At 36.0% G+C, this 23,289-nt stretch overlaps 16 non-coding genes across 16 annotated transcripts; 11 read left to right on the top strand and 5 right to left on the bottom strand.

Annotated features, from left to right (window-relative positions):
• Window positions 1-407: 407 nt before the first annotated feature.
• Window positions 408-479, top strand: Trnae-uuc (transfer RNA glutamic acid (anticodon UUC)). The gene has a single exon. It is a non-coding gene; the product is annotated as a tRNA-Glu (tRNA).
• A 1,972-nt stretch (window positions 480-2,451) lies between these two features.
• On the top strand, window positions 2,452-2,523 carry Trnae-uuc (transfer RNA glutamic acid (anticodon UUC)). Its single transcript has one exon. It is a non-coding gene; the product is annotated as a tRNA-Glu (tRNA).
• An 883-nt stretch (window positions 2,524-3,406) lies between these two features.
• Trnae-cuc (transfer RNA glutamic acid (anticodon CUC)) lies at window positions 3,407-3,478 on the top strand. The gene has a single exon. It is a non-coding gene; the product is annotated as a tRNA-Glu (tRNA).
• Window positions 3,479-4,517: 1,039 nt separating this feature from the next.
• Window positions 4,518-4,609, bottom strand: Trnan-guu (transfer RNA asparagine (anticodon GUU)). Its single transcript is given in 2 exon segments — window positions 4,518-4,553; window positions 4,572-4,609. It is a non-coding gene; the product is annotated as a tRNA-Asn (tRNA).
• A 2,079-nt stretch (window positions 4,610-6,688) lies between these two features.
• On the bottom strand, window positions 6,689-6,780 carry Trnan-guu (transfer RNA asparagine (anticodon GUU)). Its single transcript is given in 2 exon segments — window positions 6,689-6,724; window positions 6,743-6,780. It is a non-coding gene; the product is annotated as a tRNA-Asn (tRNA).
• A 1,005-nt stretch (window positions 6,781-7,785) lies between these two features.
• Window positions 7,786-7,857, top strand: Trnae-uuc (transfer RNA glutamic acid (anticodon UUC)). The gene has a single exon. It is a non-coding gene; the product is annotated as a tRNA-Glu (tRNA).
• Window positions 7,858-8,054: 197 nt separating this feature from the next.
• Window positions 8,055-8,126, top strand: Trnae-uuc (transfer RNA glutamic acid (anticodon UUC)). The gene has a single exon. It is a non-coding gene; the product is annotated as a tRNA-Glu (tRNA).
• A 1,376-nt stretch (window positions 8,127-9,502) lies between these two features.
• Trnae-uuc (transfer RNA glutamic acid (anticodon UUC)) lies at window positions 9,503-9,574 on the top strand. The gene has a single exon. It is a non-coding gene; the product is annotated as a tRNA-Glu (tRNA).
• An 882-nt stretch (window positions 9,575-10,456) lies between these two features.
• Trnae-cuc (transfer RNA glutamic acid (anticodon CUC)) lies at window positions 10,457-10,528 on the top strand. Its single transcript has one exon. It is a non-coding gene; the product is annotated as a tRNA-Glu (tRNA).
• Window positions 10,529-10,725: 197 nt separating this feature from the next.
• Window positions 10,726-10,797, top strand: Trnae-uuc (transfer RNA glutamic acid (anticodon UUC)). The gene has a single exon. It is a non-coding gene; the product is annotated as a tRNA-Glu (tRNA).
• Window positions 10,798-11,568: 771 nt separating this feature from the next.
• On the bottom strand, window positions 11,569-11,660 carry Trnan-guu (transfer RNA asparagine (anticodon GUU)). Its single transcript is given in 2 exon segments — window positions 11,569-11,604; window positions 11,623-11,660. It is a non-coding gene; the product is annotated as a tRNA-Asn (tRNA).
• A 2,722-nt stretch (window positions 11,661-14,382) lies between these two features.
• Trnae-cuc (transfer RNA glutamic acid (anticodon CUC)) lies at window positions 14,383-14,454 on the top strand. The gene has a single exon. It is a non-coding gene; the product is annotated as a tRNA-Glu (tRNA).
• Window positions 14,455-14,651: 197 nt separating this feature from the next.
• Trnae-cuc (transfer RNA glutamic acid (anticodon CUC)) lies at window positions 14,652-14,723 on the top strand. Its single transcript has one exon. It is a non-coding gene; the product is annotated as a tRNA-Glu (tRNA).
• Window positions 14,724-15,761: 1,038 nt separating this feature from the next.
• Window positions 15,762-15,833, top strand: Trnae-uuc (transfer RNA glutamic acid (anticodon UUC)). Its single transcript has one exon. It is a non-coding gene; the product is annotated as a tRNA-Glu (tRNA).
• Window positions 15,834-17,236: 1,403 nt separating this feature from the next.
• Trnan-guu (transfer RNA asparagine (anticodon GUU)) lies at window positions 17,237-17,328 on the bottom strand. The gene is given in 2 exon segments: window positions 17,237-17,272; window positions 17,291-17,328. It is a non-coding gene; the product is annotated as a tRNA-Asn (tRNA).
• Window positions 17,329-21,777: 4,449 nt separating this feature from the next.
• On the bottom strand, window positions 21,778-21,869 carry Trnan-guu (transfer RNA asparagine (anticodon GUU)). The gene is given in 2 exon segments: window positions 21,778-21,813; window positions 21,832-21,869. It is a non-coding gene; the product is annotated as a tRNA-Asn (tRNA).
• Between the last annotated feature and the right edge of the window lie 1,420 nt (window positions 21,870-23,289).

Genomic DNA, 23,289 nt, shown 5'->3' on the forward strand with positions numbered 1-23,289 from the left:
ATAAAGCGACTTCAAAAAAATAAGGTAGCAAAACTGGAACGTTTCGATTGGGCCATTAGTGACATTTCATTTGATGATGAAACTTGCACGGATAATTCAGTGGTGCTAAAATAATTTAACAGTAATTCATTTTTAAAATAGTTATTAGCTTATGAATTCATATCTCAGATGGTCTTGGGGTTAGGATTCCTGGCTTTTACCCATGCGGCCCAGATTCGATTCCCGGTCCGGAACCTTTTTATCCAGCAAAGATCCTGTAAGTGTTCGTTTCGAAAAGCCAGAATATAAATGATGGTAGCTTCACACTACAGTCTATATACATATAGCGACTTAAGAATATGGTAGCAGAATAAATAAATTAGCTGCTTACAGAAGGCAGAAATACATAAAGTGTTTAGGAATACATATCCCAGATGGTCTAGGGGTTAGGATTCCTGGCTTTCACCCAGGCGGCCCGGGTTCGATTCCCGGTCTGGGAACCTTTTTATCCAGCAATAATCTGTTCAGTTTTTGTTGCAAAACTCTAGGAAATGAATAATGGAAGCTTTACACTATAGTCTATATACATAGAGCGACTATTAAGAATATGGTAGCGAAATAAATGAATTAGCTACTTACAAAAGGCAGAAATACATAAAGCGTTTTGCACTACTAGGATATTAATTCAGTGGTGTTAAAATAAGTTAACACCAATTCATTTTAAAAATATTTATGGAAGTAAAATAGGTTAATACTAATTCATTTTTAAAATATTTATCAGCGTATGAAATCATATCCCAGAAGGTCGAGGGGTTAGAATTCCTGGCTTCCACCCAGGCGGCCCGGATTCGATTCCCGGTCTGGGAGCCTTTTTATCCAGCAAAGATCCTGTCAGTGTTCGTTTCGAGAAGGCAAGAAAGTAAATGATGGAAGTTTCACCTTACAGTCTATATGCATAAAGCGACTAAAGAATATGGTAGCAAAATAAATAAATTAGCTGGTATAGAAGGCAGAAATACATAAAGCGTTTTAATACATGGATATTAATTCAGTGGTGCAAAAATAAGTAAAACACCAATTCATTTTTAAAATATTTATCAACGGTTAGGGGTTAGGATTCCTGGCTTACACCCAGTCTGCCCGGGTTCGATTCCCGGTCTGGGAACCTTTTTCTACAGCAAAGATCTGTCAGTTTTTGTTGCGAAACTCTAGGAAATGAATGATGGAAGCTTTACATTATAGTCTATATACATAGAGCGACTATTAGGAATATGGTAGCAAAATAAATGAATTATTTGCGTACAGAATGCAGAAATACATATGAAAGCTTTACACTACAGGCTATATTCATAAAGCGACTTAAAAATAAGGTAGCAAAACTGGAACGTTTCGAGTGGGCCATTAGTGACATTTTATTTGATGATGGAACTTGCACGGAAATCAATTCAGTGGTGCTAAAATATTTCAACAGTAATTCATTTTTAAAATAGGTATTAGCTTATGAATTCATATCTCAGATGGTGTAAGGGTTAGGATTCCTGGCTTTCACCCACGCGGCCCGGATTCGATTCCCGGTCCGGAACCTTTTTATCCAGCAAAGATCCTGTAAGTGTTCGTTTCGAAAAGCCAGAATATAAATGATGGTAGATTCACACTACAGTCTATATACATATAGCAACTTAAGAATAGGGTAGCAGAATAAATAAATTAGCTGCTAACAGAAGGCAGAAATACATAAAGTGTTTTAAATACTGACGTTGGTAACTACATAAATATTTATTCAGTAGTGCTAAAATAAGTTAACAATTGTTAACGAAGTGAAGTTAACGAATTATTTCTCAAAAATAGTGGATTTCTCCCAAGGGAACACAACGAGAGAGAGAGAAAAAAATTACAATCTATTAATTTTGTAAAAATACAGTATAGAACATGATAACGTCCCTGGGTGGGCTCGAACCATCAACCTTTCGGTAACCCCCACAATGTGAGATAACAGCGGAACGCGCTGACCAATTGGGCCACAGAGACCGACGGGAGTTAGAACATGTTAAGTTGCAATATAATACAATTGAGCTATCAATTCTATTTGTTAATCTGTAACATAGGTTTGTAGTGACACCCAGACGGCCCGGGTTCGATTTCCGGTCTGGGAACGTTTTTGTCGAGCAAATTTCTGTCAGTTTTTCTTGCGAAACGCTAGGAAGTGAATGATGGAAGCTTTACACCACAGTCTATATACATAAAGCGACTATTAAGAATGTGGTAGTGAAATAAATAAATTAGCCGTTTACAGAAGGAAGAAATACATAAAGAATTTTAAACTACATGGATATTAATTTAGTGGTGCTAAAATAAGTTAAAACTAACTCGTTTTTAAAATATTTATTAGCCTAAGAATTCATATCCCAGATGGTACTAAAATAAGTTAACACTAATTCATTTTCAAAATATTCATCAGCACATGAATTCATATCCCAGATGGTCTAGGGGTTAGGATTCCTGGCTTTCACCCAGGCGGCCCGGGTTCGATTCCCGGTCTGGGAACCTTTTTATCCAGCAATAATCTGTTCAGTTTTTGTTGCAAAACTCTATGAAATGAATAATGGAAGCTTTACACTATAGTCTATATACATAGAGCGACTATTAAGAATATGGTAGCGAAATAAATGAATTAGCTACTTACAGAAGGCAGAAATACATAAAGCGTTTTAAACTACTACGATATTAATTCAGTGGTGCTAAAATAAGTTAACACCATTTCATTTTAAAAATATTTATGGTAGTAAAATAGGTTAATACTGATTCATTTTTAAAATATTTATCAGCGTATGAAATCATATCCCAGAAGGTCGAGTGGTTAGAATTCCTGGCTTTCACCCAGGCGGCCCGGATTCGATTCCCGGTCTGGGAACCTTTTTATCCAGCAAAGATCCTGTCAGTGTTCGTTTCGAAAAGCCAGAAAGTAAATGATGGAAGTTTCACCTTACAGTCTATATGCATAAAGCGACTAAAGAATATGGTAGCAAAATAAATAAATTAGCTGCTTACAGAAGGCAAAAATACATAAAGCGTTTTAAACTACATGGATATTAATTCAGTGGTGCAAAAATAAGTAAAACACCAATTCATTTTTAAAATATTTATCAACGGTTAGGGGTTAGGATTCCTGGCTTACACCCAGTCGGCCCGGGTTCGATTCCCGGTCTGGGAACCTTTTTCTACAGCAAAGATCTGTCAGTGTTTGTTTCGAAACGCCAGGAAGTAAATGATGGAAGAAAGAATATGGTAGCAAAATGAATAAATTAGCTGCTTACAGAAGCCAGAAATACATAAAGCGTTTTTAAACTACATGGATATTAATTCAGTGGTACTGAAATAAGTTAACACTAATTCATTTTTAAAATACTTATCAGCCTAATAATTCATGTCCCAGATGGTCTAGGGGTTAGGATTCCTGGCTCTCACCCAGGCGGCCCGGGTTCGATTCCCGGTCTGGGAACATTTTTATCCAGCAAAGATCTGTCAATTTTTGTTGCGAAACTCTATTAAATGAATATGGGAGCTTTACACTATAGTCTATATACAGAAGGCAGAAATACATAAAGCGTTTTAAACTACATTGATATTAATTCAGTGGTGCTAAAATAAGTTAACACCTATTCAATTTTAAAATATTTATCAGCGTATGAATTCGTATCCCAAATGGTCTAGGGGTTAGGATTTCTGGCTTTCACCCAGGCGGCCAGGGTTCGATTCCCGGTCTGGGAACCTTATTCTCCAGCAAAGATCTGTCAGTTTTTCTTGCGAAACTCTAGGAAATGAATGATGGAAGCTTTACATTATAGTCTATATACATAGAGCGACTATTAGGAATATGGTAGCAAAATAAATAAATTATCTGCGTACAGAATGCAGAAATACATATGAAAGCTTTACACTACAGGCTATATTCATAAAGCGACTTAAAAATAAGGTAGCAAAACTGGAACGTTTCGAGTGGGACATTAGTGACATTTTATTTGATGATGGAACTTGCACGGAAATCAATTCAGTGGTGCTAAAATATTTTAACAGTAATTCATTTTTAAAATAGGTATTAGCTTATGAATTCATATCTCAGATGGTGTAAGGGTTAGGATTCCTGGCTTTCACCCACGCGGCCCGGATTCGATTCCCGGTCCGGAACCTTTTTATCCAGCAAAGATCCTGTAAGTGTTCGTTTCGAAAAGCCAGAATATAAATGATGGTAGATTCACACTACAGTCTATATACATATAGCAACTTAAGAATAGGGTAGCAGAATAAATAAATTAGCTGCTAACAGAAGGCAGAAATACATAAAGTGTTTTAAATACTGACGTTGGTAACTACATAAATATTAATTCACTAGTGCTAAAATAAGTTAACAATTGTTAACGAAGTGAAGTTAACGAATTATTTCTCAAAAATAGTGGATTTCTCCCAAGGGAACACAACGAGAGAGAGAGAAAAAATTACAATCCATTAATTTTGTAAAAATACAGTATAGAACAAGATAACGTCCCTGGGTGGGCTCGAACCACCAACCTTTCGGTAACCCCCACAATGTGAGATAACAGCCGAACGCGCTGACCAATTGCGCCACAGAGACGGACGGGAGTTAGGACATGTTAAGTTGCAATATAATACAATTGAGCTATCAATTCTATTTGTTAATCTGTAACATAGGTTTGTAGTGACACCCAGAGGGCCCGGGATCGATTCCCGGTCTTGGAACGTTTTTGTCGAGCACATTTCTGTCAGTTTTTCTTGCGAAACGCTAGGAAATGAATGACGGAAGCTTTACACCACAGTCTATATACATAAAGCGACTATTAAGAATATGGTAGGGAAATAAATGAATTAGCTACTCACAGAAAGCAGAAATACATAAAGCGTGTTAAACTACTAGGAAATTAATTCAGTGGTGCTAAAATAAGTTAACACCAATTCATTTTAAAAATATTTATGGTAGTAAAATAGGTTAATACTAATTCATTTTTAAAATAATTATCAGCGTATAAATTCATATCCCAGAAGGTCGAGGGGTTAGAATTCCTGGCTTTCACCCAGGCGGCCCGGATTCGATTCCCGGTCTGGGAACCTTTTTATCCAGCAAAGATCCTGTCAGTGTTCGTTCCGAAAAGCCAGAAAGTAAATGATGGAAGTTTCACCTTACAGTCTATATGCATAAAGCGACTAAAGAATATGGTAGCAAAATAAATAAATTAGCTGCTTACAGAAGGCAGAAATACATAAAGCGTTTTAAACTACATGGATATTAATTCAGTGGTGCAAAAATAAGTAAAACGCCAATTCATTTTTAAAATATTTATCAACGGTTAGGGGTTAGGATTCCTGGCTTACACCCAGTCGGCCCGGGTTCGATTCCCGGTCTGGGAACCTTTCTACAGCAAAGATCTGTCAGTGTTTGTTTCGAAACGCCAGAAAGTAAATGATGGAAGAAAGAATAAGGTAGCAAAATGAATAAATTAGCTGCTTACAGAAGGCAGAAATACATAAAGTGTTTTTAAACTACATGGATATTAATTCAGTGGTACTGAAATAGGTTAACACTAATTTATTTTTAAAATACTTATCAGTCTAATATTTCATATCCCAGATGGTCTGGGGGTTAGGATTCCTGGCTCTCACCCAGGCGGCCCATGTTCCCGGTCTGGGAACATTTTCATCCAGCAAAGACCTGTCAATTTTTGTTGCGAAACTCTATTAAATGAATATGGGAGCTTTACACTATAGTCTTTATACAGAAGGCAGAAATACATAAAGCGTTTTAAACTACATTGATATTAATTCAGTGGTGCTAAAATAAGTTAACACCTATTCTTTTTTAAAATATTTATCAGCGTATGAATTCCTGCCCCAGATGGTCTAGGGGTTAGGATTCCTGGCTTTCACCCAGGCGGCCCGGGTTCGATTCCCGGTCTCGGAACCTTTTAATCCAGCAAAGATCTGTCAGTGTTCGTTTCGAAACGCCAGAAAGTAAATGATGGAAGAAAGAATATGCTAGTAAAATAAATAAATTATCTGCTTACAGAATGCATAAATACATATGAAAGCTTTACACTACAGGCTATATTCATAAAGCGACTTAAAATTAAGGTAGCAAAACTGGAACGTTTCGAGTGGGCCATTAGTGACATTTTATTTAATGATGAAACTTGCACGGATATTAATTCAGTGGTGCTAAAATATTTTAACAGTAATTCATTTTTAAAATAGGTATTAGTTTATGAATTCATATCTCAGATTGTCTAAGGGTTAGGATTCCTGGCTTTTACCCATGCGGCCCGGATGCGATTCCAGGTCCGGAACCTTTTTATCCAGCAAAGATCCTGGAAGTGTTCGTTTCGGAAAGCCAGAATATAAATGATGGTAGCTTCACACTACAGTCTGTATACATAGAGCGACTTAAGAATATGAGTAGCAAAATAAATAAATTAGCTGCTTACAGAAGGCAGAAATACATAAAGTGTTTTAAATACTGACGTTGTAAACTACATAAATATTAATTCAGTAGTGCTAAAATAATTTAACAATTGTTAACGAAGTGAAGTTAACGAACTATTTCTCAAAAATAGTGGATTTCTCCCAAGGGAACACAACGAGAGAGAGAGAAAAAAATTACAATCTCTTAATTTTGTAAAAAATACAGTATAGAACATGATAACGTCCCTGGGTGGGCTCGAACCACCAACCTTTCGGAAACCCTCACAACGTGAGATAACAGCCGAACGCGCTGACCAATTGCGCCACAGAGACGGACAGAAGTTAGGACATTTTAAGTTGCAATATAATACAATTGAGCTATCAATTCTATTTGTTAATCTCTAACATAGGTTTGTAGTGACACCCAGACGGCCCGGGTTCGATTTCCGGTCTGGAAACGTTTTTGTCGAGCAAATTTCTGTCAGTTTTTCTTGCGAAACGCTAGGAAGTGAATGATGGAAGCTTTACACCACAGTCTATATACATAAAGCGACTATTAAGAATATGGTAGGGAAATAAATGAATTAGCTACTCACAGAAAGCAGAAATACATAAAGCGTTTTAAACTACTAGGATATTAATTCAGTGGTGCTAAAATAAGTTAACACCAATTCATTTTAAAAATATTTATGGTAGTAAAATAGGTTAATACTAATTCATTTTTAAAATAATTATCAGCGTATGAATTCATATCCCAGAAGGTCAGGGGTTAGAATTCCTGGCTTTCACCCAGGCGGCCCGGATTCTATTCCCGGTCTGGGAACCTTTTTATCCAGCAAAAATCCTGTCAGTGTTCGTTTCGAAAGCCAGACAGTAAATGATGGAAGTTTCACCTTACAGTCTATATGCATAAAGCGACTAAAGAATATGGTAGCAAAATAAATAAATTAGCTGCTTACAGAAGGCAGAAATACATAAAGCGTTTTAAACTACATGGATATTAATTGAGTGGTGCAAAAATAAGTAAAACACCAATTCATTTTTAAAATATTTATCAACGGTTAGGGGTTAGGATTCCTGGCTTTCACCCAGGCGGCCCGGGTTCGATTCCCGGTCTGGGAACCTTTTTCTCCAGCAAAGATCAGTCAGTGTTCGTTTTGAAACGCCAGAAAGTAAATGATGGAGGAAAGAATTAGGTAGCAAAATGAATAAATTAGCTGCTTACAGAAGGCAGAAATACATAAAGCGTTTTTAAACTACATGGATATTAATTCAGTGGTACTGAGATAAGTTAACACTAATTCATTTTTAAAATACTTATCAGCCTAATAATTCATATCCCAGATGGTCTAGGGGTTAGGATTCCTGGCTCTCACCCAGGCGGCACGGGTTCGATTCCCGATCTGGGAACATTTTTATCCAGCAAAGATCTGTCAATTTTGGTTGCGAAACTCTATTAAATGAATATGGAAGCTTTACACTATAGTCTATATACAGAAGGCAGAAATACATGAAGCGTTTTAAACTACATTGATATTAATTCAGTGGTGCTAAAATAAGTTAACACCTATTCTTTTTTAAAATATTTATCAGCGTATGAATTCGTCTCCCAGATGGTCTAGGGGTTAGGATTCCTGGCTTTCACCCAGGCGGCCCGAGTTCGATTCCCGGTCTGGGAACCTTTTTATCCAGCAAAGATCTGTCAGTGTTCCTTTCGAAACGCCAGAAAGTAAATGATGGAAGAAAGAGTATGGTAGTAAAATAAATAAATTATCTGCTTACAGAAAGCATAAATACATATGAAAGCGTTACACTACAGGCTATATTCATAAAGCGACTTAAAAATAAAGTAGCAAAACTGGAACGTTTCGAGTGGGCCATTAGTGACATTTTATTTGATGATGAAACTTGCACAGATATTAATTCAGTGGTGCTAAAGTATTTTAACAGTAATTCATTTTTATAATAGGTATTAGCTTATGAATTCATATCTCAGATGGTCTAAGGGTTAGGATTCCTGGCTTTTACCCATGCGGCCCGGATTCGATTCCCGGTCCGGAACCTTTTTATTGCTTTAAAATAGGAAAGAAGCTTGCAGTGTAAAAATATCATGCTTGCAATATAACACACAACGGAAAGCCAGAATATAAATGATGGTAGCTTCACACTACAGTCTATATACATAGAGCGACTTAAGAATATGAGTAGCAAAATAAATAAAATACCTGCTTACGGAAGGCAGAAATACATAAAGTGTTTTAAATACTGACGTTGGAAACTACATAAATATTAATTCAGTAGTGCTAAAATAATTTAACAATTGTTAACGAAGTGAAGTTAACGAACTATTTCTCAAAAATAGTGGATTTCTTCCAAGGGAACACAACGAGAGAAAGAGAAAAAAATTACAATCTATTAATTTTGTAAAAATACAGTATAGAACATGATAACGTCCCTGGGTGGGCTAGAACCACCAACCTTTCGGTAACCCTCACAATGTGAGATAACAGCCGAAGGCGCTGACCAATTGCGCCACAGAGACGGACGGAAGTTAGGACATTTTAAGTTGCAATATAATACAATTGAGCTATCAATTCTATTTGTTGATCTGTAACATAGGTTTGTAGTGACACCCAGACGGCCCGGGTTCGATTCCCGGTCTGGGAACGTTTTTGTCGAGAAAATTTCTGTCAGTTTTTCTTGCGAAACGCTAGAAAGTGAATGATGGAAGCTTTAAACCACAGTCTATATACATAAAGTGACTATTAAGAATATGGTAGCGAAATAAATGAATTAGCTACTTACAGAAAGCAGAAATACATAAAGCGTTTTAAACTACTAGGATATTAATTCAGTGGTGCTAAAATAAGTTAAAACCAATTCATTTTTAAAATATTTATCAGCCTAAGAATTCATATCCCATATGGTACTAAAATATGTTAACACTAATTCATTTTAAATATATTTATCAGCCTAAGAATTCATATCCCAGATGGTACTAAAACAAGTTAACACTAATTCATTTTTAAAATATCCATCAGCGTATGAGTTCATATCCCAGATGGTCTAGGGGTTAGGATTCCTGGCTTTCACCCAGGCGGCCCGGGTTCGATTCCCGGTCTGGGAACCTTTTTATCCAGCAATAATCTGTTCAGTTTTTGTTGCAAAACTCTAGGAAATGAATAATGGAAGCTTTACACTATAGTCTATATACATAGAGCGACTATTAAGAATATGGTAGCGAAATAAATGAATTAGCTACTTACAGAAAGCAGAAATACATAAAGCGTTTTAAACTACTAGGATATTAATTCAGTGGTGCTAAAATAAGTTAACACCAATTCATTTTAAAAATATTTATGGTAGTAAAATAGGTTAATACTAATTCATTTTTGAAATATTTATCAGCGTATGAATTCATATCCCAGAAGGTCGAGGGGTTAGAATTCCTGGCTTTCACCCAGGCGGCCCAGATTCGATTCCCGGTCTGGGAACCTTTTTATCCAGCAAAGATCCTGTCAGTGTTCGTTTCGAAAGCCAGACAGTAAATGATGGAAGTTTCACCTTACAGTCTATATGCATAAAGCGACTAGAGAATATGGTAGCAAAATAAATAAATTAGCTGCTTACAGAAGGCAGAAATACATAAAGCGTTTTAAACTACATGGATATTAATTGAGTGGTGCAAAAATAAGTAAAACACCAATTCATTTTTAAAATTTTTATCAACGGTTAGGGGTTAGGATTCCTGGCTTTCACCCAGGCGGCCCGGGTTCGATTCCCGGTCTGGGAACCTTTTTCTCCAGCAAAGATCAGTCAGTGTTCGTTTCGAAACGCCAGAAAGTAAATGATGGAGGAAAGAATTAGGTAGCAAAATGAATAAATTAGCTGCTTACAGAATGCAGAAATACATAAAGCGTTTTTAAACTACATGGATATTAATTCAGTGGTACTGAGATAAGTTAACACTAATTCATTTTTAAAATACTTATCAGCCTAATAATTCATATCCCAGATGGTCTAGGGGTTAGGATTCCTGGCTCTCACCCAGGCGGCCCGGGTTCGATTCCCGGTCTGGGAACATTTTTATCCAGCAAAGATCTGTCAATTTTGGTTGCGAAACTCTATTAAATGAATATGGAAGCTTTACACTATAGTCTATATACAGAAGGCAGAAATACATAAAGCGTTTTAAACTACATTGATATTAATTCAGTGGTGCTAAAATAAGTTAACACCTATTCTTTTTTAAAATATTTATCAGCGTATGAATTCGTCTCCCAGATGGTCTAGGGGTTAGGATTCCTGGCTTTCACCCAGGCGGCCCGGGTTCGATTCCCGGTGTGGGAATATTTTTCTCCAGCAAAGATCTGTCAGTTTTTGTTGCGAAACTCTAGGGAATGAATGATGGAAGCTTTACATTATAGTCTATATACATAGAGCGACTATTAGGAATATGGTAGCAAAATAAATAAATTATCTGCGTACAGAATGCAGAAATACATATGAAAGCTTTACACTACAGGCTATATTCATAAAGCGACTTAAAAATAAGGTAGCAAAACTGGAACGTTTCGAGTGGGTCATTAGTGACATTTTATTTGATGATGAAACTTGCACGGATATTAATTCAGTGGTGCTTAAATATTTTAACAGTAATTCATTTTTAAAATAGGTATTTGCTTATTAATTCATATCTCAGATGGTCTAAGGGTTAGGATTCCTGGCCTTCACCCATGCGGCACGGATTCGATTCCCGGTCCGGAACCTTTTTATCCAGCAAAGATCCTGTAAGTGTTCGTTTCGAAAAGCCAGAATATAAATGATGGTAGCTTCACACTACAGTCTATATACACATAGCGACTTAAGAATATGGTAGCAGAATAAATAAATTAGCTACTTACAGAAGGCAGAAATACATAAAGTGTTTTAAATACTGACGTTGGCAACTACATAAATATTAATTCAGTAGTGCTAAAATAAGTCAACAATTGTTAACGAAGTGAAGTTAATGAACTATTTCTCAAAAATAGTGGATTTCTCCCAAGGGAACACAACGAGAGAGAGAGAAAAAAATAACAATCTTTTGATTTTGTAAAAATACAGTATAGAACAAGATAACGTCCCTGGGTGGGCTCGAAACACCAACCTTTCGGTAACCCTCACAATGTGAGATAACAGCCGAACGCGCTGACCAATTGCGCCACAGAGACGGACGGGAGTTGGCAAATGTTAAGTTGCATTACAATACAATTGAGCTATCAATTCTATTTGTTAATCTGTAACATAGGTTTGTAGTGACACCCAGAGGGCACGGGTTCGATTCCCGGTCTTGGAACGTTTTTGTCGAGCAAATTTCTGTCAGTTTTTCTTGCGAAACGCTAGGAAGTGAATGATGGAAGCTTTACACCAAAGTCTATATACATAAAGCGACTATTAAGAATGTGGTAGTGAAATAAATAAATTGGCTGCTTACAGAAGGCAGAAATACATAAAGAATTTTAAACTACATGGATATTAATTTAGTGGTGCTAAAATAAGTTAACACCAATTCATTTTTAAAATATTTATCAGCCTAAGAATTCATATCCCATATGGTACTAAAATATGTTAACACTAATTCATTTTAAAAATATTTATCAGCCTAAGAATTCATATCCCAGATGGTACTAAACTAAGTTAACACTAATTCATTTTTAAAATATTCATCAGCGCATGAATTCATATCCCAGAAGGTCGAGGGGTTAGAATTCCTGGCTTTCACCCAGGCGGCCCGGATTCTATTCCCGGTCTTGGAACCTTTTTATCCAGCAAAGATCCTGTCAGTGTTCGTTTCGAAAAGCCAGAAAGTAAATGATGGAAGTTTCACCTTACAGTCTATATGCATAAAGCGACTAAAGAATATGGTAGCAAAATAAATAAATTAGCTGCTTACAGAAGGCAGAAATACATAAAAAGTTTTTAAACTACATGGATATTAATTCAGTGGTACTGAAATAAGTTAACACCAATTCATTTCAAAAATATTTATGGTAGTAAAATAGGTTAATATTAATTCATTTTTAAAATTTTTATCAGCGTATGAATTCATATCCCAGAAGTTCGAGGGGTTAGAATTCCTGGCTTTCACCCAGGCGGCCCGGATTCGATTCCCGGTCTGGGAACCTTTTTATCCAGCAAAGATCCTGTCAGTGTTCGTTTCGAAAAGCCAGAAAGTAAATGATGGAAGTTTCACCTTACAGTCTATATGCATATAGCGACTAAAGAATATGGTAGCAAAATAAATAAATTAGCTGATTACAGAAGGCAGAAATACATAAAGCGTTTTTAAACTACATGGATATTAATTCAGTGGTACTGAAATAAGTTAACACGAATTCATTTTTAAAATATTTATCAACCTATGAATTCATATCCCAGATCATCTAGGGGTTAGGATTCCTGGCTTTTACCCATGCGGCCCGAATTCGATTTTCGGTCCGGAACCTTTTTATCCAGCAAAGATCCTGTAAGTGTTCGTTTGGAAAAGCCAGAATATAAATGATGGTAGCTTCACACTACAGTCTATATAAATATAGCGACTTAAGAATATGGTAGCAGAATAAATAAATTAGCTGCTTCAGAAGGCAGAAATACATAAAGTGTTTTAAATACTGACGTTGGCAACTACATAAATATTAATTCAGTAGTGCTAAAATAACTTAACAATTGTTAACGAAGTGAAGTTAACGAACTATTTCTCAAAAATAGTGGCTTTTTCCCAAGGGAACACAACGAGAGAGAGAGAAAAAAATTACAACCTTTTAATTTTGTAAAAATACAGTATAGAACAAGCCAACGTCCCTGGGTGAGCTCAAACCACCAACCTTTCGGTAACCCTCACAATGTGAGATAACAGCCAAACGCGCTGACCAATTGCGCCACAGAGACGGACGGGAGTTAGGACATGTTAAGTTGCAATATAATACAATTGAGCTATCAATTCTATTTGTTAATCTGTAACATAAGTTTGTAGTGACACCCAGAGGGCCCGGGTTCGATTCCCTCTCTTGGAACGTTTTTGTCGAGCAAATTTCTGTCAGTTTTTCTTGCGAAACGCTAGGAAGTGAATGATGGAAGCTTTACACCACAGTCTATATACATAAAGCGACTATTAAGAATATGGTAGGGAAATAAATGAATTAGCTACTCACAGAAAGCAGAAATACATAAAGCGTTTTAAACTACTAGGATATTAATTCAGTGGTGCTAAAATAAGTTAACACCAATTCATTTTAAAAATATTTATGGTAGTAAAATAGGTTAATACTAATTCATTTTCAAAATAATTATCAGCATATGACTTCATATCCCAGAAGGTCGAGGGGTTAGAATTCCTGGCTTTAACCCAGGCGGCCCGGATTCGATTCCCGGTCTGGGAACCTTTTTATCCAGCAAAGATCCTGTCAGTGTTCGTTTCGAAAGCCAGACAGTAAATGATGGAAGTTTCAAATTACAGTCTATATGCATAAAGCGACTAAAGAATATGGTAGCAAAATAAATAAATTAGCTGCTTACAGAAGGCAGAAATACATAAAGCGTTTTAAACTACATGGATATTAATTGAGTGGTGCAAAAATAGGTAAAACACCAATTCATTTTTAAAATATTTATCAACGGTTAGGGGTTAGGATTCCTGGCTTTCACCCAGGCGCCCGGGATCGATTCCCGGTCTGGGAACCTTTTTCTCCAGCAAAGATCTGTCAGTGTTCGTTTCGAAACGCCAGAAAGTAAATGATGAAAGAAAGAATAAGGTAGTAAAATGAATAAATGAGTTGCTTACAGAAGGCAGAAATAAATAAAGCGTTTTTAAACTACATGGATATTAATTCAGTGGTACTGAAATAAGTTACCACTAATTCATTTTTTAAATACTTATCAGCCTAATAATTTATATCCCAAATGGCTTAGGGGTTAGGATTCCTGGCTCTCACCCAGGCGGCCCGGGTTCGATTCCCGGTCTGGGAACATTTTTATCCAGCAAAGATCTGTCAATTATTGTTGCAAAACTCTATTAAATGAATATGGAAGCTTTACACTATAGTCTATATACAGAAGGCAGAAATACATAAAGCGTTTTAAACTACATTGATATTAATTCAGTGGTACTGAAATAAGTTACCACTAAATCATTTTTAAAATACTTATCAGCCTAATAATTCATATCCCAGATGGCTTAGGGGTTAGGATTCCTGGCTCTCACCCAGGCGGCCCGGGTTCGATTCCCGGTCTGGGAACATTTTTATCCAGCAAAGATCTGTCAATTATTGTTGCGAAACTCTATTAAATGAATATGGAAGCTTTACACTATAGTCTATATACAGAAGGCAGAAATACATGAAGCGTTTTAAACTACATTGATATTAATTCAGTGGTGCTAAAATAAGTTAACACCTATTCATTTTTAAAATATTTATCAGCGTATGAATTCGTATCCCAGATGGTCTTGGGGTTAGGATTCCTGGCTTTCACCCAGGCGCCCCGTGTTCGATTCCCGGTCTGGGAACCTTTTTATCCAGCAAAGATCTGTCAGTGTTCGTTTCGAAACGCCAGAAAGTAAATGATGGAAGAAAGAATATGGAAGCAAAATAAATAAATTATCTGCTTACAGAATGCAGAAATACATATGAAAGCTTTACACTACAGGCTATATTCATAAAGCGACTTAAAAATAAGGTGGCAAAACTTGAACGTTTCGAGTGGGCCATTAGTGACATTTTATTTGATGATGAAACTTGCACGGATATTAATTCAGTGGTGCTAAAATATTTTAACAGTAATTCATTTTTAAAATAGGTATTTGCTTATGAATTCATATCTCAGATGGTCTAAGGGTTAGGATTCCTGGCTTTTACCCATGCGGCCCGGATTCGATTCCCGGTCCGGAACCTTTTTATCCAGCAAAGATCCTGTAAGTGTTCGTTTCGAAAAGCCAGAATATAAATGATGGTAGCTTCACACTACAGTCTATATACATATAGCGACTTAAGAATATGGTAGCAGAATAAATAAATTAGCTGCTTACAGAAGGCAGAAATACATAAAGTGTTTTAAACTACATGGATATTAATTTAGTGGTGCTAAAATAAGTTAAAACTAACTCATTTTTAAAATATTCATCAGCCTAAGAATTCATATCCCATATGTTACTAAAATATGTTAACACTAATTCATTTTAAATATATTTATCAGCCTAAGAATTCATATCCCAGATGGTACTAAAACAAGTTAACACTAATTCATTTTCAAAATATTCATCAGCACATGAATTCATATCCCAGATGGTCTAGGGGTTAGGATTCCTGGCTTTCACCCAGGCGGCCCGGGTTCGATTCCCGGTCTGGAAACCTTTTTATCCAGCAATAATCTGTTCAGTTTTTGTTGCAAAACTCAATGAAATGAATAATGGAAGCTTTACACTATAGTCTATATACATAGAGCGACTATTAAGAATATGGTAGCGAAATAAATGAATTAGCTACTTACAGAAGGCAGAAATACATAAAGCGTTTTAAACTACTAGGATAATAATTCAGTGGTGCTAAAATAAGTTAACACCAATTCATTTTAAAAATATTTATGGTAGTAAAATAGGTTAATACTAATTCATTTTTAAAATATTTATCAGCGTATGAATTCATATTCCAGAAGGTCGAGGGGTTAGAATTCCTGGCTTTCACCCAGGCGGCCCGGATTCGATTCCCGGTCTGGGAACCTTTTTATCCAGCAAAGATCCTGTCAGTGTCCGTTTCGAGAAGCCAGAAAGTAAATGATGGAAGTTTCACCTTACAGTCTATATGCATAAAGCGACTAAAGAATATGGTAGCAAAATAAATAAATTAGCTGCTTACAGAAGGCAGAAATACATAAAGCGTTTTAAACTACAAGGATATTAATTCAGTGGTGCAAAAATAAGTAAAACACCAATTCATTTTTAAAATGTTTATCAACGGTTAGGGGTTAGGATTCCTGGCTTTCACCCAGGCGCCCCGTGTTCGATTCCCGGTCTGGGAACCTTTTTATCTAGCAAAGATCTGTCAGTGTTCGTTTCGAAACGCCAGAAAGTAAATGATGGAAGAAAGAATATGGAAGCAAAATAAATAAATTATCTGCTTACAGAATGCAGAAATACATATGAAAGCTTTACACTACAGGCTATATTCATAAAGCGACTTAACAATAAGGTAGCAAAACTTGAACGTTTCGAGTGGGCCATTAGTGACATTTTATTTGATGATGAAACTTGCACGGATATTAATTCAGTGGTGCTAAAATATTTTAACAGTAATTCATTTTTAAAATAGGTATTTGCTTATGAATTCATATCTCAGATGGTCTAAGGGTAAAGATTCCTGGCTTTTACCCATGCGGCCCGGATTCGATTCCCGGTCCGGAACCTTTTTATCCAGCAAAGATCCTGTAAGTGTTCGTTTCGAAAAGCCAGAATATAAATGATGGTATCTTTACACTACAGTCTATATACATATAGCGACTTAAGAATATGGTAGCAGAATAAATAAATTAGCTGCTTACAGAAGGCAGCAATACATAAAGTGTTTTAAATACTGACGTTGTAAACTACTTAAATATTAATTCAGTAGTGCTAAAATAAGTTAACAATTGTTAACGAAGTGAAGTTAACGAACTATTTCTCAAAAAAAGTGGATTTCTCCCAAGGGAACACAACGAGAGAGAGAGAAAAAAATTACAATCTATTAATTTTGTAAAAATACAGTATAGAACAAGATAACGTCCCTGGGTGGGCTCGAACCACCAACCTTTCGGTAACCCTCACAATGTGAGATAACAGCCGAACGCGCTGACCAATTGCGCCACAGAGACGGACGGGAGTTAGGACATGTTAAGTTGCAATATAATACAATTGAGCTATCAATTCTATTTGTTAATCTGTAACATAGGTTTGTAGTGACACCCAGACGGCCCGGGTTCGATTTCCGGTCTGGGAACGTTTTTGTCGAGCAAATTTCTGTCAGTTTTTCTTGCGAAACGCTAGGAAGTGAATGATGAAAGCTTTACACAACAGTCTATATACATAAAGCGACTATCAAGAATGTGGTAGTGAAATAAATAAATTAGCTGCTTACAGAAGGCAGAAATACATAAAGAATTTTAAACTACATGGATATTAATTTAGTGGTGCTAAAATAAGTTAAAACTAACTCATTTTTAAAATATTTATCAGCCTAAGAATTCATATCCCATATGGTACTAAAATATTTTAACACTAATTCATTTTAAAAATATTTATCAGCCTAAGAATTCATATTCCAGATGGTACTAAAATAAGTTAACACTAATTCATTTTCAAAAAATTCATCAGCACATGAATTCATATCCCAGATGGTCTAAAGGTTAGAATTCCTGGCTTTCACCCAGGCGGCCCGGGTTCGATTTCCGGTCTGGGAACCTTTTTATCCAGCAATAATCTGTTCAATTTTTGTTGCAAAACTCTATGAAATGAATAATGGAAGCTTTACACTATAGTCTATATACATAGAGCGACTATTAAGAATATGGTAGCGAAATAAATGAATTAGCTACTTACAGAAGGCAGAAATACATAAAGCGTTTTAAACTACTAGAATATTAATTCAGTGGTGCTAAAATAAGTTAACACCAATTCATTTTAAAAATATTTATGGTAGTAAAATAGGTTAATACTGATTCATTTTTAAAATAATTATCAGCGTGTGAATTCATATTCCAGATAGTCGAGGGGTTAGAATTCCTGGCTTTCACCCAGGCGGCCCGGATTCGATTCCCGGTCTGGGAACCTTTTTATCCAGCAAAGATCCTGTCAGTGTCAGTTTCGAAAAGCCAGAAAGTAAATGATGGAAGTTTCACCTTACAGTCTATATGCATAAAGCGACTAAAGAATATGGTAGCAAAATAAATAATTTAGCTGCTTACAGAAGGCAGAAATACATAAAGCGTTCACTTTCGATGCCAAGGACGTATATATACGTCATTTGGCGCCAACCGTTCCGTGCCATCAATGCAAAATGACGTATATATACGTCATTCGAAAAGAAAAAAGTTTAATAGATAGAAGAAGGTCAAGTTCAAATATTTGCCGTCTTTTTCTTCTCTCTCTCTTGTTGTCAAGTTGGGGGGAAAGAATGACGTCGTCAGCCAATCGCGTCATTCAAGAAATACCAAGATGGAAGGAGGGTCTGCCATGAAGTAAATTATCAACTTATTTAGCATGGCCGAGGTACATATTAGCCGCAAATTATCATCAAAAATTTGTACGAGACCGACTGACGCCAACACACGGTTTCAACTTTTTACGGTGAAATGATTGAAAGGTGTGAGGAGAGATGATAATATTATCAATCATGTTACGAAGATGTAGAAAAACATTACTAAACCGGGAAATAATTCGAATATTTTTATATGCATGATCGTCGTCTTATTGGCAGGACGATGAAATGATTCAAAATGTTGGTATTTTTGAACGTTTTTTTAATTTTTTATCATTTTTGGGTAACGGATTGACGGACATCTGCAACGAAAGCAAATTTTATCGTCCTGAGAGGTGAAATGTTACATTTTGAAATAATAAAGTGAGAAATTGATATTATTCGGAACATATATTTTTCTACTTGTCAGTGAGATATGATCCATGATATAGTAATTTAGTGGGAAATATATTACCAATAACACAGAGCCCCTCGTATGCTTTCAGCTCATATTGAATTACTTCCGTAGCTATTGTATAACCATAATTATAGCAAAATATGCAATCCTACGACTTTGTGTCGGATGAACAAGTTCAATAAGCAGCCATGGCGTACTGATTACGTAGCTACGCAATAGCGATCACGTGTCTGGCGCCACGAAGACGGGACTACGTGCAGTCGAGAAGACTTGCGTAGCAAATTGCGTGAGATGACAATTTCGGAAAATCGTGTTCTTGACAGATCAACTGACGAATTTCGATGAAGCTTTAAACCTTTTTATTATGTCAACTTAGAGACACCGGATGCGTATAATGAATATTGAAATTGCATTTGGAAATACTTCATTTGCACGCCAATATTAGTTCAAATATCCACACAAATAAGTATTTGCTCGCTATAAATACCAGATTGAATGAAATGTTTGCCGAGGCAAGTAAAGACTTCGAATTTCAACGTTTACTGACTGAACCCACCAAATCTGGAAGCGCCCGACGAAAACTCAGGAGCAATACTAAGATACAAACGCACCTGAAATGTATTACGCATGTTTCGGTATTATCCGACACATCAGTCGTAGGTGAAAGAACTCACCTACACATGCGTATCTTGTCGGAATTGCTCTCTCGTGCTATTATAACATAAGTTGGAGATAACTTGTCTTGATCTCTCATTGCGATAAAGATTCAATTCGAACATTTTATTCAGCAATCAGAATCATTTTATTATACGAAAATATCAAATTCGAACAAAGAAAACAAAATCGCTTACTAGCATAAAAATATATCCTTCATTCGCTATATATTCCAATAACATTAATAATGGCCAATTATTGTCACTCACAAGGATAACATATTGCAAAATAAACAAAGTAGTCACATTGCATATTCATACAACTGTAACACATATGTACTTGAAACATACGAACATAGTAAATTTATTATCGAGCTTCCATATCGGAATTCATTATAAAAAATTAATGTGCAGTATGGTGGTGCATAAAATAATACATCAATCGAGGAATTTGTCAAAAACGCTATGGAATCACAGACGTAGTCAATATGTTGCCTCATTCGAATTATGGTTTGGTGAAGTTAGCGTCTACCATGCACCAAACTATCAACATATCTAGCTTGGCCGATGAATCGCAAATAGAAATATAAAAAATATGTGCGGAGTCCGATTGGCGCTAACGCACCTGGATTTTAACTTTGCTACAGTTACAGTTGTATGAATATGCAATGTGACTACTTTGTTTATTTTGCAATATGTTATCCTTGTGAGTGACAATAATTGGCCATTATTAATGTTATTGGAATATATAGCGAATGAAGGATATATTTTTATGCTAGTAAACGATTTTGTTTTCTTTGTTCAAATTTGATATTTTCGTATAATAAAATGATTCTGATTGCTGAATAAAATGTTCGAATTGAATCTTTATCGCAATGAGAGATCAAGACAAGTTATCATCAACTTATGTTATAATAGCATGAGAGAGCAATTCCGACAAGATACGCGTGTGTAGGTGAGTTCTTTCACCTACGACTGAAGTGCCGGAATGAACGATAACTGATGACACCGCTGGGTTCGCCGCTTTCCCGATGAATCAAAAACTAAATACGAGAGAGAATGAATAGGAGAGAACTCTCTCGTTTTCACCTCGGCACGGAACGGTAAAATTGAAAAAACTGATCTTGGCATCGAAAGTGTTAATTAAACTACAAGGATATTAATTCAGTGGTGCAAAAATAAGTAAAACACCAATTAATTTTTAAAATGTTTATCAACGGTTAGGGGTTAGGATTCCTGGCTTTCACCCAGGCGCCCCGTGTTCGATTCCCGGTCTGGGAACCTTTTTATCCAGCAAAGATCCGTCAGTGTTCGTTTCGAAACGCCAGAAAGTAAATGATGGAAGAAAGAATATGGAAGCAAAATAAATAAATTATCTGCTTACAGAATGCAGAAATACATATGAAAGCTTTACACTACAGGCTATATTCATAAAGCGACTTAAAAATAAGGTAGCAAAACTGGAACGTTTCGAGTGGGCCATTAGTGACCTTTTATTTGATGATGAAACTTGCACGGATATTAATTCAGTGGTGCTAAAATATTTTAACATTAATTCATTTTTAAAATAGGTATTTGCTTATGAATTCATATCTCAGATGGTCTAAGGGTTAGGATTCCTGGCTTTTACCCATGCGGCCCGGATTCGATTCCCGGTCCGGAACCTTTTTATCCAGCAAAGATCCTGTAAGTGTTCGTTTCGAAAAGCCAGAATATAAATGATGGTAGCTTCACACTACAGTCTATATACATATAGCGACTTAAGAATGTGGTAGCAGAATAAATAAATTAGCTGATTACAGAAGGCAGAAATACGTAAAGTGTTTTAAATACTGACGTTGTAAACTACTTAAATATTAATTCAGTAGTGCTAAAATAAGTTAACAATTGTTAACGAAGTGAAGTTAACGAACTATTTCTCAAAAAAAGTGGATTTCTCCCAAGGGAACACAACGAGAGAGAGAGAAAAAAATTACAATCTATTAATTTTGTAAAAATACAGTATAGAACAAGATAACGTCCCTGGGTGGGCTCGAACCACCAACCTTTCGGTAACCCTCACAATGTGAGATAACAGCCGAACGCGCTGACCAATTGCGCCACAGAGACGGACGGGAGTTAGGACATGTTAAGTTGCAATATAATACAATTGAGCTATCAATTCTATTTGTTAATCTGTAACATAGGTTTGTAGTGACACCCAGACGGCCCGGGTTCGATTTCCGGTCTGGGAACGTTTTTGTCGAGCAAATTTCTGTCAGTTTTTCTTGCGAAACGCTAGGAAGTGAATGATGAAAGCTTTACACAACAGTCTATATACATAAAGCGACTATCAAGAATGTGGTAGTGAAATAAATAAATTAGCTGCTTACAGAAGGCAGAAATACATAAAGAATTTTAAACTACATGGATATTAATTTAGTGGTGCTAAAATAAGTTAAAACTAACTCATTTTTAAAATATTTATCAGCCTAAGAATTCATATCCCATATGGTACTAAAATATTTTAACACTAATTCATTTTAAAAATATTTATCAGCCTAAGAATTCATATTCCAGATGGTACTAAAATAAGTTAACACTAATTCATTTTCAAAAAATTCATCAGCACATGAATTCATATCCCAGATGGTCTAAAGGTTAGAATTCCTGGCTTTCACCCAGGCGGCCCGGGTTCGATTCCCGGTCTGGGAACCTTTTTATCCAGCAATAATCTGTTCAATTTTTGTTGCAAAACTCTATGAAATGAATAATGGAAGCTTTACACTATAGTCTATATACATAGAGCGACTATTAAGAATATGGTAGCGAAATAAATGAATTAGCTACTTACAGAAGGCAGAAATACATAAAGCGTTTTAAACTACTAGAATATTAATTCAGTGGTGCTAAAATAAGTTAACACCAATTCATTTTAAAAATATTTATGGTAGTAAAATAGGTTAATACTGATTCATTTTTAAAATAATTATCAGCGTGTGAATTCATATTCCAGATAGTCGAGGGGTTAGAATTCCTGGCTTTCACCCAGGCGGCCCGGATTCGATTCCCGGTCTGGGAACCTTTTTATCCAGCAAAGATCCTGTCAGTGTCAGTTTCGAAAAGCCAGAAAGTAAATGATGGAAGTTTCACCTTACAGTCTATATGCATAAAGCGACTAAAGAATATGGTAGCAAAATAAATAATTTAGCTGCTTACAGAAGGCAGAAATACATAAAGCGTTCACTTTCGATGCCAAGGACGTATATATACGTCATTTGGCGCCAACCGTTCCGTGCCATCAATGCAAAATGACGTATATATACGTCATTCGAAAAGAAAAAAGTTTAATAGATAGAAGAAGGTCAAGTTCAAATATTTGCCGTCTTTTTTCTTCTCTCTCTCTTGTTGTCAAGTTGGGGGGAAAGAATGACGTCGTCAGCCAATCGCGTCATTCAAGAAATACCAAGATGGAAGGAGGGTCTGCCATGAAGTAAATTATCAACTTATTTAGCATGGCCGAGGTACATATTAGCCGCAAATTATCATC

Source organism: Styela clava, chromosome 10 (genome assembly GCF_964204865.1).
Source record: "Styela clava chromosome 10, kaStyClav1.hap1.2, whole genome shotgun sequence".
NCBI lineage: Eukaryota > Metazoa > Chordata > Ascidiacea > Stolidobranchia > Styelidae > Styela > Styela clava.